The 13,101-nt window shown below is 34.1% G+C and overlaps 1 long non-coding RNA gene and 1 pseudogene across 1 annotated transcript; one reads left to right on the plus strand and one right to left on the minus strand.

The window, feature by feature from the left end:
• Nucleotides 1–6,577: 6,577 nt before the first annotated feature.
• LOC115970396 lies at nucleotides 6,578–10,049 on the plus strand (annotated as a pseudogene).
• Nucleotides 10,050–11,168: 1,119 nt separating this feature from the next.
• On the minus strand, nucleotides 11,169–13,101 carry LOC115970967. The gene is made up of 3 exons (XR_004087187.1): nucleotides 12,717–13,101; nucleotides 11,928–11,997; nucleotides 11,169–11,338 (listed from the first exon to the last, which is right to left on the minus strand). It is a non-coding gene; the product is annotated as an uncharacterized LOC115970967 (long non-coding RNA).

Here is a 13,101-nt window from a genome sequence, read left to right on the forward strand (position 1 = left end):
AGGGTTTCCTTTATATATAGGAGTGTTTTACTTGAAACCCAATACGTTTAAGTAAAGTTTGGGCTGAATTGGAACTCTGCAGAAAAATAAATCTACACGTGGTTCGATCGATCGAGCCTTGCAGATTTAGTCCAATAAATTCTGTAATCACTCAATTCCAATTTTACAAATAAACATACTTTGAGCAAGTATAAACCTAAACTCAATGTTTTGATCATGATTTGCCAACATAATACAAATTGAAATTCTAATACATTAATTCCTAAAGTCTTAGACCCTAACAGTGGCTATAGCCAAAGCTAAAGCTGCGTTTTAGAAACGCGGCTATAGGAAAGCTAAATCCACGGGTTCTAAACGGGGCTATAGACATAATTTATAGCCGCATTCAAAAACGCGGCCATAGGTCAACTTTAAAAAAAAAAAATTATTTGGTTGGTCTTATAGCCGCATTTTCCAAACGCGGCAATAGGGCCTAACCTAAAAATGCGGCTATAAACACATATAAATGCGGCTGTAGACATGTCCTATAGCTGCTTTTAAAAACACGGCTATAGGTGAATACTTTAAACCACATTTTAATAAACGCGGTTGAAAAAAACGCAGCTATAACCCGCATGTTTTGTAGTGTTCCCACCATGCATGCCACCATAGGAAAGTTAGTACGTTGGTCATTCATAGGTGCCTGAGTTTGACACATGTCAAAATAAGTCAACCTTTACGTTTCAAGATGGGGCACTTGTAACAGTGAGAATAAGAGAAAGGCAAAGGAATAGCTCTAATACCACATTAGAGTAAGAAAAAACTAAGAAAGTGCCGGCCCTAGACATTTTGGGGCTTAAGATGAGAACTAAAATGGGGCCTTACTTATGTATTAATTAAATTAATATTTATTTAATATTTTTATATTATAATTTATTTCATTTAAAATCTATTTTTCTTGCCTTTTGAGATGTAAATTGACTAATTAAATTTTTGTATTCAAGTTCTTCTAACATCTCATTTTCAATCGATAATATAGCTAATCCACTTAATCTTTCTTGGGACATTGTTGATCTTAGATATGATTTTATTAATTTTAATTTTGAAAAACTTCTTTCTGTAGAAGCTACTGTAACAGGTATTGTTAGTAAAATCCTATAAGCAATGCATGTATTTGGAAATGAATCTAATCTTTTTATATAATTTAGTGTGTCAATTAGAGTATAATCTTTTATTTATAAAATTTCTTTTAAAACCTTTAACTCTGAAAATAAATCTAAACCATCAATATCATAATAAACATCATGTTAGAGAAAAGATTCAAGTTTAAGACAGTATTTTTATAAACTATCATCATCTAGTGATTTCAATTTTGTGAAGTTAAATTGAAAACCAAAAATATCTTCATATATTTGAAATTGTTCAAATTTATTCTCAATTGAACTAATTGCTTTATCTACTATATATAAGAAATAATTAATTCTAAAAGATTCTTCAGCAGAATGTGTTGTCTCATTATTTTCATTTTCTTTTAAATTATTTTGAAGTTCATTATCAAGATTTGTTGTATTGCAAAATTGAACATCATTGTTATCTTGCAATTGTATCATTTCATTATCTTCTAACTCTTTTTGGTGAATTTCTTGTTCATTTGTGATATTTTCATCTAAATTTTGTGTTATATTTTGTTTATTACTAATAACAAATTTATCCATTGATCCTTTTTGAGATTCAATTAATTTTTCTTCGTTTTTTTTTTCTTTTTTTTAAAATTTTCATATCTAGATGCATATTTTCTAGTATACATTTCTAATCAAACAATATATTTATAAAGACTAAAATAAAATAATAACTTTCAAGTGTAGAGCAAATGAGAAATAGAACCTGATTTATTTAAAAAGTATTGTTGTAGTTTCACCAAATAATAACAAGTTTTTATCAATCTCAATTTGCATAAATAAATATTTATTCATTATATTACCAATAACTATATATATATATATATATATATATAACAAGATTAAAATTTAAACCAAAAAAAAAAAATTAAGCACAACCATAACAAAAACAAGCCCAGCCCAGCCAAGAAAATGCCTGCCAAGACCCACAAAAAATAAATAAAAAAAAAAAAAAATCCTATTACACACCTATAACCAAAAAAAAAAAAAAAAAAAAAAAAAAAAAAAACTTAAAGGCCCAAACGTGAAAGTGTGAAATGTCCAGCCACAGCCCAGCCCTCTTAACAAATCTAAAGTAGAAAGCAAGCCTTATAAGTTATACCTCAAGCTCAAAAGTCAAAACCCATTCTGCAGTGCAAAATGCCAGAATCAAAACATAGCATAGTAGTAGTGGAAAAAGAAAATGAAAAAAAGGCAGTTGGCTCGGTAGTCCTCACTCTTCAGAGTTTTTAGATCAGATGCGATCAGATGATTTAGATCGGAGGAAAGGAAGCTTGAGCCAAGCAGCCAGGCCCAGCAACAGTGGAGAGAAAGAATGAGATAGTCGGAGAGCAAGAGTTGAGAGAAAAAAGCTGAGTAAGAATGAGAATAGACAGTAAAAATTTTAGGGATTTGAGGTTTTTTATTTTATTTTTATTATTGATTGTTTTGTGGTTAATTTCTTAGACCGGATTTGGAGTTATCTTGTTGAATTTTGGTTTGTCTAGAGAATAATGATGTTATTTTTGGGACAATTGATTTTATTTAGACCAAAAAAAAATTTTGTGCTACCAATGTTTAACCGGGTATAACTGAAATTTTGTTTTTTGGTCATAAGGATGTGCCGGATTTTTTTAGATTCATCTGAAACCAAATTTTTTTCCCCTACTACCCCCTATTTTCTAAAATTTTGGGGCCTCCCTTCCACTTGGGGGCCTTAGGCAATTGCCTAATTGGCCTAGTGGAAGGGTCGACCCTTAGAAAGATTATAAAGAATTAACGTGGTCTAGCTAGGATCTATAAGTTTATCGCAAAACAAAACCTCTAAACGGCTACACTTACACTATTTAGCATTGTGTAGCCACTCTTGGGTTCTCTGATCTTCCTCTAATAAACACACCACTACAGTGAAAGCGTCCACTTGCCCACACCAACTTAGAATCCCATTCATAAATACTTATATTTGAAAGTGAGATAGAGCGTGTATAATAGTATTGTGTGTGAACTAGTTTTTAGCCAACAAATAAATTGAAAAAACTACTCTTTTAGGACACAAGTCCTATCGAGTTGAGTTTTTAGCTGTGGCCATCCAACATAAAGAGATTGATCACATCGAGTTGAGGTGCTGTTCAAGACTACAAGCGGTGATTAGAATTAGATGCAATTTATATAAAGGTCTCATTAGCTAAGAAGCACAGATGCATTTTCGAGTGCAGGTGAAGGTGCGGGTGTGGGACTTGGTAATTTTTGAAAAAGTTGGGTGCGGGTGCGGCGATTAAAAAATTTCTAAAAACATTTTTATTTATATTTTTAATATATTGCTAAGCATACTTTTTCACATTATATAAACTAAATGCTAGAAAATGTGTTAAAACACAAGAGTTGTTTAGACCCCCAAATTAAAAGTTACGGCTCGATAGATTTTACTCTAACATATACTATGTGCGGAATAGAGTAAATGCGAGCGGATAAACAAACAAACTACTCTAAGCCATATTCAATATAACACAGCAGTAATATGAAAGCTAAAAGAGTAGGGAAGAAGAATGCAAATACAAGATAACACGCCGATGTGTTATTGAAGAGGAAACCGAAGTACTCGGCGTAAAACCTCTCCGCCGTCCTCTAAGCTGTAATTGATCCACTAGAAAATTAGTTGGGATACATGGGTTAGAAAGAGACCCTCTAAGCCTAATCTACTCGATGCACCTAAGCCCTCCAAACTCCTACTCCAACAAGACTTCTCGGAACCGTGTCTTGTCTAGCTCTCTAGATCCCGCAATACGCCCGATTGCATCCGCCAAAGCCTGGCTTTTTCCAATGCTTCCAAGCAGCACCAATACCTCACTAAACACTCTGAAAGGGCGTGGTAAGTGTTTGAGTTATCAATCTCTCAATGGTATAGAAATGGAGAGGTAGGAGTTGAGAAAAATCCACAAGCAATTGTGTAGAGAATTGTGGGTATAACAATCTCTAACTCTCAAGGTTTGTGGCTAGGGTTTTCTCTCAGAAGCACTCCTCAACATATGTGGGTAATGAGGGTATAAATAGTGTAGGTACAGAAAGTGTGTATCAGAAATGACAGTCTAGCAAAACAGAATGTTTTGCAGGTGTCTCGCGGGAAGGCCTTACCCGCGAGATACTCGCGAAAACCAGTTGTCTCCATCCTGTCCTGACTCTTAGCATTCCAGTCATGTGCAGGGCACATGCATCACTTCGCGAGATGCATACTCGCGAGCTACCCGCGAAAACACTTCAGTCTTCAATGCCTTGAGTCTTCACACTCTCTCTCTCTCTCTCTCACACAACCCTTACAAATAAATCCCACATGAAATACAGGGCACAAAAGATTGAACATAATTACAATCAAATTTGGCACGGAATTAAAGCCAACAAAACATATAGTTGTAAATTACAACTTTACATAAACATATACTAAATTTAAGAGTAATAGTAGATAATAACTAAAACATGATGTTCATAAATTAAATACAATCCACAAGTTTGAAACTAAAATATTCCATGATATTCGAAAATTAGAATACAACTCACAAGTTTGAAACTAAAATAAAATAAAAGATTATCAACAAAACAATCAAATACAACCATCATCATCTTCAAGATTAATAGCTTCATTTCGAACTTCACTTTCACTAGTAGTAACACTAGTGCTAACATTCTCAATAACCATGGCCTTCATCTCTGGCTCATCAAGTGTAAGGGCAGTATTCTCAAGAATTCCAGCTCCTCCATGTATGTCGCTCTCATTCCAAGAATCTCTTATAATATCCCACATCTTTGTTGCTATATTTACGTACTCCTCATTACGCCTTGATAAGAGTCGAAGATTAGAATGCAAATATACCAAATCCTCAGGGCGCACAGGAGCCATTTTGTTTCTTTTTAAAGAATGAATAAATTTTTATGTGCTCCAATTCCTCTCAGCACATGAGGATGAACAAGGTTGTCCAAGAAGTTTAAGGGCAAGGGTTTGAAGAGTTGGAAACAAGGAGCCATGGTATTACCACCAAACCAAAGGTTGTAAGGCCCACCTATCTGTCAAGGCATCTGGTGAAGGAAACCTTCCTCCTGAAAATGCAGCAAACTCAACTTTTATCACCCTTAAGTCATTCTCATCTTCAAAGTATCAATCCAAACACTTGCTCCTTTCCATAGAAATTTCATGATCCCGATGTGGAGAGATGCGTTTTGGATTCTCCGAAAGCCATTCAATGGAGTAATACCTAGTAAAAAACAAATATAGATGAAACTTGTGTTTTACTAGAAGGGGGAACTAAGGAAAATAAAAAATAAATGTACTTACTTAGGATTTAAGGAATGAGCCAAGCAAGGTAGTGGTGTACAATTTTTAGTCCATCGATCAATGAGTATATCCACACCCCAAAATGAGCTATACTCATCATCTTCCAAGCCTTCGTGCCGATATATTGCTACCTTCACCTTCTCTATCATTGAATCCCACATTTCATATACAAGATGAATACAAGGCTTATCTGTGTCGGCTACTCGTAGCATATCATAAATAAGTGCTGTGAATTCAAGGATATAATCAATAGTATCCCACCAAAGATCACTTAGAATCATATCTTTCACCTTTTAAGCTCTTTTCCAACATCATCCTCCCTATAAAAAGCCCATTGGTCACTAATAGCCATGGTTTGAAAGCATCTTTTTATCAACTTCAACTTTTTCAGCATTACAACAACTGAAGCAAATCTAGTATCAGCAACCTTTTCAGCATTCTCAAGGCATTGTATCCAAGAGGAACATAACCCTGAATGCTATGGGTAGCAGAATATGCATAGGAACTACGATAATATGGGTTCCTTGCAAAGTTAAACGGAAGCCCACCGGTGTAAAATATCCTAGCAATTCTACTATCCAATTCATGTCTAGCATTATTCTGGAATGCTCTCTCCAAATGAGAATTCATAGTCACCTTCCTCCTCTTACCATCAACCGAATTTGTACTATCATTCCCTTCCTGTCTCCAAAATAAGGGAATAGGTATAGGCCCACGGCCTAGGGGAGGTGGGGGTAAGGGAATTTGACTTCTCCGTTCTCTCTCTAACTTATCATTCTCAACTTGATCATGCATTCGCTGCATTTCCAGCCTATGGCTCGGTGTCACCTTAGGGCATGCTTTAATACCTTTATTAGGAATTTTTAATAAATGAGCCTTAACCCTAGAATAGGATCCCAAAAAAACTACACCACAATAGGGCATGCTTTAATACCTTTATTAGGAATTTTTAATAAATGAGCCTTAACCCTAGAATAGGATCCCAAAAAAACAACACCACAATAGTTGCACTTAAAGTGTGTGTTTCCACCTGATTTAACAGTAGAACCAGGTAGTTTTTCTACTTTATTCACATACTGCCAAAGAGGAGCTTCATCATTTGGAACTTCTTATTTAGATGAAGGTGAAGTTTCTATGCTAGTAACTTCATCCATTGCAAATTCAATAGATTCAATTTAACCTACAAATAATAACTATTAACTAAATAATAAATCAGACCCTAGTCATAACATTACAGCTTATATAAAAAAAAAATTAAAAAAATTAGATCACAGATTCACAATGAGTAATAGTCAGAGGCTCAGAGCATGTGAGAGTATAATGAGCATAATATATACAAATTATTAACCAAAAAAATTCACACAGGCACAAGCAAATCACCAAAGAAAACATATTTCAAAAAAAAAAAAATTATGAAACTTTTCAAAGAAACCAAAAATCAATAAGCATAATCAACAGCACAAAAACTCGAACATTGCTAATTTATTATAAAAATTAAAATTAAAAAAAAAAATTTGCTAAATGGGTTTCTCATAAAAAACATTTTGAACCGAATACTGTTACACATATCGGAGATTTAGCTGAGAAAGCAGAGTGTAAAAGAGAATGAGCTAAAGAAATTACCAAAGATAGTTTAGGGGAGACGGAGAGTAGAGAGCCAAGAGGGGAGACGAAGCACAGAGAGTGAGAGAGAGCTGAAGATTGAAGTGAAGAATGGTGTGTTTTAACTAAGATAGTTTAGGGTTTAGTTCAAACGGTGCGGTTTTTTTTTTTTTTTTTTAATTAATTTCGGCCTGAATTGGGTGGTTCAGTGTGTTTCGGCAGTTTCTCCCAATACGAATCGATTCGACCCGAGTTGGCGCTGAGTCCACACGAGTTGCAAAAAAAAAAAAATGGACGTGGCACCAACGCGCAAGTAGTGGCGTCCCTGCTGCGTCGAACGCAGGTGCAATGGCCGTTTTGCCGCATCCGTGCATCCTAGCTCATCAGTATACAATACTTGCACTGAAGTTATATTTTCTATATAAGTTAGTGGATGGATTGAGATTTGGTAGCTATTGCACCATGCAAAACCACTTTTGACCACTTTTGATGGAAAAAGATTAAAAGTTCAAAATTTTATTTTTAATATCAACCAATTGGATAAAAAATTTTAATTTTTAATATTTTTATCACTTTACCTTTACCTTCTTGACTCTTTTCTTCTACAAATGATGTAATAACTAAGGGCTATTGCACCTTGTCTGAATCCGTTAGTGGAGAAGCTTCACAGGCACCTCTTTCTCTTTCTTTCTTGCTTTATATTGCTCTTAGCACTATTGCACAGAATTGCTTTTTTCATCATGTATGCTCTTATTATTGTTGCACTCAATAATCCCTACAATCATTCCACTTATCATGAGTAGTATTTATTACATATACTAATCCACACGCTCTTATGTACACATACCAGAAATAAACCGAAATTGTGATTTCAAGTCATGATTTGTGGATTAGGCTATGTTTAACTACATTTTCCCTTCCACTCATATACTTCTCTTCCTCACCTCCTTCCTTGCAACAACCACCATAACAGCCTCTCAACCTCCCTAGTTCTCTCCTCTCTTACTCTCTCAAATGGCTCCTTAGTCTATTATCTTCCTTATTTTTGAGTTGGTATTACTATTATCACTCTCCTATCTCTCTCAAGCAATCAATAATAACCAGCAGTCTCAGTTTTTCACCCTTATGAAAGAGTCTGTCTTAGGGAAATCCTTGGCTGAGTGGAATGTCTCAGCTGAAGGAAAGCCACACTGCAACTTCAGTGGAGTTAGCTGTGATGATTAAGGCTATGTTGTCAAGATTGATGTCACTGATTGGGCACTTTTTGGTCACTTCCCAGCAGATGTATGCTCTTACTTGCCAAAGTTGCGTGTACTCCGTTTCAGCAACAACGGATTCATTGGCAACTCTCCTAATAGCCTCGTCAACTGCTTGGTCTTAGAAGAGCTATTAGCATGAAAAACGTGAATCAAGCTGGACCACTCCCTGATTTTCACCCTTGAAATTTTTAAAAACACTCGATTTGTCAGAGAACCGTTTTGGGGGTAACTTCCCCCATCTCAGTAACTAACCTTACCAATCTTGAGGTGCTTAACTTCAACGAAAACGAGGGCTTCAACTTCTGGCAAATTCCCAAGAATATTTCTTCAAGGCTGAAAAAGCTCAAACGTATGATCTTGTCAGCATCCACGTTGCAAGGTCCAATCCCTGCAACAATAGGAGACATGACATCCCTTGTTGATCTTGAATTTAGTGGAAATTACCTTGTGGGTCAAATTCCAAAAGAGATTGGATTGTTGAAGAACTTGCAACATCTTGAGCTTTACCACAACCTACTTAGTGGAAACATGCCAGAGGAGATTGGAAATCTGACAGAGCTCATAGACTTGGACATGTCAGTGAATTGGTTAACGGGCAAGATCCCCGAATCCATTTGTCACCTTCCAAAGCTCCAAGTCTTGCAGCATTACAACAACAGCCTTGGAGGAGAAATCCCAGGTGTGATTGCAAACTCAACAACCTTAAGTAACTTCTTTGTCACTTTATGACAATTTTCTGACAGGTGAAGTTCCACAAAATCTGGGACAATCATCATCTATGGTTGTTCTAGACCTGTCAGAAAACAATCTTAGAGGTCCTTTGCTAGCGGAGGTTTGCAAGGGAGGTCAATTGCTTTACCTTCTTGTCTTTCAAAATATGTTCTCTGGAAATTTGCCTGATAGTTACACAAAATGTGAGTCTGTTTTACGGTTTGGAGTTAGTTATAACCTTTTAGAGGGGTCTATGCCTCAAGGACTTTTAAGTCTTCCCCATACTTCACTCATTGACTTGGCTTACAATAATTTTACTGCTCCTCTACCTATTACAATTGAATATCCCAGAAACTTGTCACAACTGTATGTACAAGTAAACTGGACTTCAGGTATTATACCTCCTAGTATCTCTCGAGCATCCAACCTGATAAAACTAGATCTTAGTATTAATCTCCTGTCTGGTCAAATACCTTCTGAAATTGGCTATTTGGAAAAGCTAAATTTACTGCTGTTACGAGGCAACAAGCTCAATTCTTCTATCCCAAATTCACTTTCTATGCTAAAATCTCTCAATGTTCTTGATCTCTCCAACAACCTCTCGACTGGAAGCATCCCAGAAAGCCTATCTGAATTGTTACATAACTCCATCTACTTATCAAACTATTTCCTTTCTGGTCCAATTGTTACCCCATTTGTCCACAAATACCAAACTCCATCAAGGTACGTAATTGGGGTTCCAAAATTTGCAATTTGGGGTTCAAGATGATTTTCTGCCATCCGGCCCATCCCCATCATTGTGATTGCTGTAACATGGAGAATTACTGTGTAGTGGATGAGACTTGAGGTTAAAGTAAAATTATCAGCTAGAGCCACATGTAGCATTTTATGCTTGTAACTTGAGAATGAAACGTAATGTAAGAAAAAAGAAAGTGATGGGTCGGGAACAGCTTTAGTATTTGAGTTTGTTAGGGTCAGATCAGAGATCATATTAATTGTTGGCTAATTAAAACTCTTTCATGTACTTGATTTGTAAGTTTTGAGTGTCTAGATAGTGGTTGAACTTGAATTATGATGTTCTTATTCAAATTAAGTTGAATTGGAAATAATTGATTTCTTTGAAACAAGGTCTAGCAAAAGACGAAAGCTTTTTTTTTTTAATGAAAGAGACAAAAGTAAAAATTAAAAAACACGGAATCAAGAATATATATTACATATATTCCTCAAAAAAAAAAAAAAAAATATATATATATATATATATATATAACATAATAATAACTCTCCACTTAAGTTAGAGAAAAATAATTATTTCTTTGTCCAACTACTCAAGCAACATGTTCATATTTTATTACTACTAGTATGTAACCCCGTGCTACCGCACGGGACTGGTTAATTGTAATGATGCTATTGGCCAATTTTGTTTTGTTTTTGTTTTTTTGGGATTATCACACGGATGATAGAATTAAATAAAACAATAACAAATATATATTGCATATTATTATCTAACAAATATATATTGCATATTATTATCTAAGTAATGCTATTGGTCTTTTTTTTTTTTTTTTTTGGTTTATCATACATAGGATAGCATTAGATAAAACAATGAATAAAAAAAGAGAATATTGCATTTTATTATTTAAGTGATGCTACAGTGAAGAAAAAAGAGAATATTGCATTTTATTATTTAAAATATATAAAGGGACATTAATGGAACTTTCTTCAAAAGTTTTTAATAAAATTGGACATGAATAGCATATTGGAATCAGAAGTGTGTTGCAATTCACAGTTTTTAGTGGAGATGTCATCAGATAGCACTTTTCCCCTATAGACATGTCTAATATGCTGTCCTTGAGTTTATTTTGAGTACGTTTCAAGCCGAAGTCAATATTGTTTGTCTCTTTTAACACTTCAAATTGCCATTGATCAGTTTCACAAAATTAAAATTTACAGAACATTTTACCTTCTTGTTTTTTCAACATCCGAAGGTTAAATGTTTATATTAAAATCCAAAAGTTCACCCAACTAAAAATCAAATATACATATCTTTCAGCTATTGTTAATAGCTCTACAATCTATTTATGCACCAAAAGCAATGACTAACTTGAAAGAAGAGAAGATTATCAAAAAAAACTTGAAAGAAGAGAAAGATTACATGTTAGCATAAACTATCACTTCCAAAAGCATCATTAATCAAAGATTAAAATGAAACTATAATTCAAAATAATTCCAGCAGTTGCCTATGTCCCAAATTGTAAGCTTCAATCTTCTCCCACCAATTGTGAGCAACTTAATCTCAAAATCCACACCTGAAAATGATTAAAACAATAATGAAAGTTCATAATACAATCTAAAGAATGAAAATAGTGATCTAATAATACAGAGACTAAGGAAGCTCTTGGCCACCCTGATTAGGTCTTGGTTTTTCTCAAACCAAGATAATATTGACTATTTAACTCAAATGTTCGGATAGCACACAATGCAGAATTGTGATTGACGAAGTTTTTAAAAAAAATACAATTACATGAACTCCAAAAAATGAACTTAGCTCAGCAACGCAAGCAATACCTTACCAACATAGTCTACACTTGTGATAAGCAAGAATCCAATGTGATATTTGAGTCCTATAGAGGAGATGCAAATCTATAATAGGATGAGATAAAGTGGGAATCGAGACTAAATATTACATATCACATGTCTAATGAAATTTCACAAAACACATGTAATAATAACTAAAAAATGGTCTTCCAAGTGGGATAACCTAATGAAAGGTTGAAAATACTTTGTATAGTTGCAAGATAACTCCTAAACACCTGACGTTTTAATTGAAGGCAGATTTGGCATGTCTCTTTTGTTTATAATCTCTACAACAGTTCAAAATTTTAGTATTTTGCTTACCTTGACAGGAATGTAGCAACTTTAGAGAAGCATATATCATGACAAATTCCTACTCCAAAATGACCAACATCTGCATTGAACTCTTGCTTATCAGTGCCAACCAATTTTGAAGAAATTGCTCTTCAACCAATAAATCTAAAAGATAGATTTGTGTTAACTTTCAATATAATTATTTTCAAATTTTGTTATACCACAAATTCTCACAATTGGTCTCAAATGAACCTCTGATGATGGCACCTAGTGGCACCTTACAAAACCACATCCACTTTATCTAAGTAGGCATAGAAGGAACAGAGCCAATCCTCTTAGAAGTATGGATAATACACATTTATGGTGAATAATTTCTATACAATCTTATCACAACAAATGGTAGTTATTTAAGGTTTGAGTCTAAATCATATACACCTATGTTTGGCAACCCAAATTTTAAAAAATCTGGGATAACTACATAAATAAATAACATATTGGAATTTTGTTTGTGTTTGTGTAGTAAAGGGAAAACAAAACCCATAGAGTATAATAAGAAGAAATATTAAGCTAGTATCAACTATCAATTTTTGAATAAAGAAACTCTATGCTTCAAGTGCATCACAAAAAAAAAAAAAAATCACAAGTGGCATTTAAATTAGGGAAATCTTACTTATATACTTCCATTCAGGCAATCAACAGTTCAATCAGTATGAAATGTAACGAACTTAGAGTCATTATTCACTTCTCCAAAAACACAGTCCTTATTTACAAATCAAAGCAAATGAAAAAAATCAGCAATGAAAGAAGAATTTAAGCTACCATTATGTGATGTTGTTGACAGTCTCAGACAGCCTTCAAAACTTTAGTTTTGTTGCCTTATTAACCCAAAGACACACAAAACAAAAACCTGTGACAAACACATGGAATGGAAATGAAATTTTCTCAGAAAGCAAGAAAGCATAGGATACCTTACGTTAAGTTTTGTGAATGTTATACCTTATGTTTTGTTTAAGTGAGGGTCAGATCTGATATCATTCATAAGCAAATAGATATCTAACTATCATAAAAATAATAAAAAATAAAAAAATCACATGAAATTAATACAAACTTGCATAGTTATTAATGAAAGATTGTGTGCACCATTCCTACGCTTGAAGCCTGTCAATGAGACAGCGAAATTAGGACAAGAAAAAAAAGAGTAAGA

The sequence above is a fragment of the Quercus lobata genome, chromosome 12 (genome assembly GCF_001633185.2).
Source record: "Quercus lobata isolate SW786 chromosome 12, ValleyOak3.0 Primary Assembly, whole genome shotgun sequence".
NCBI classification, from domain to species: domain Eukaryota; kingdom Viridiplantae; phylum Streptophyta; class Magnoliopsida; order Fagales; family Fagaceae; genus Quercus; species Quercus lobata.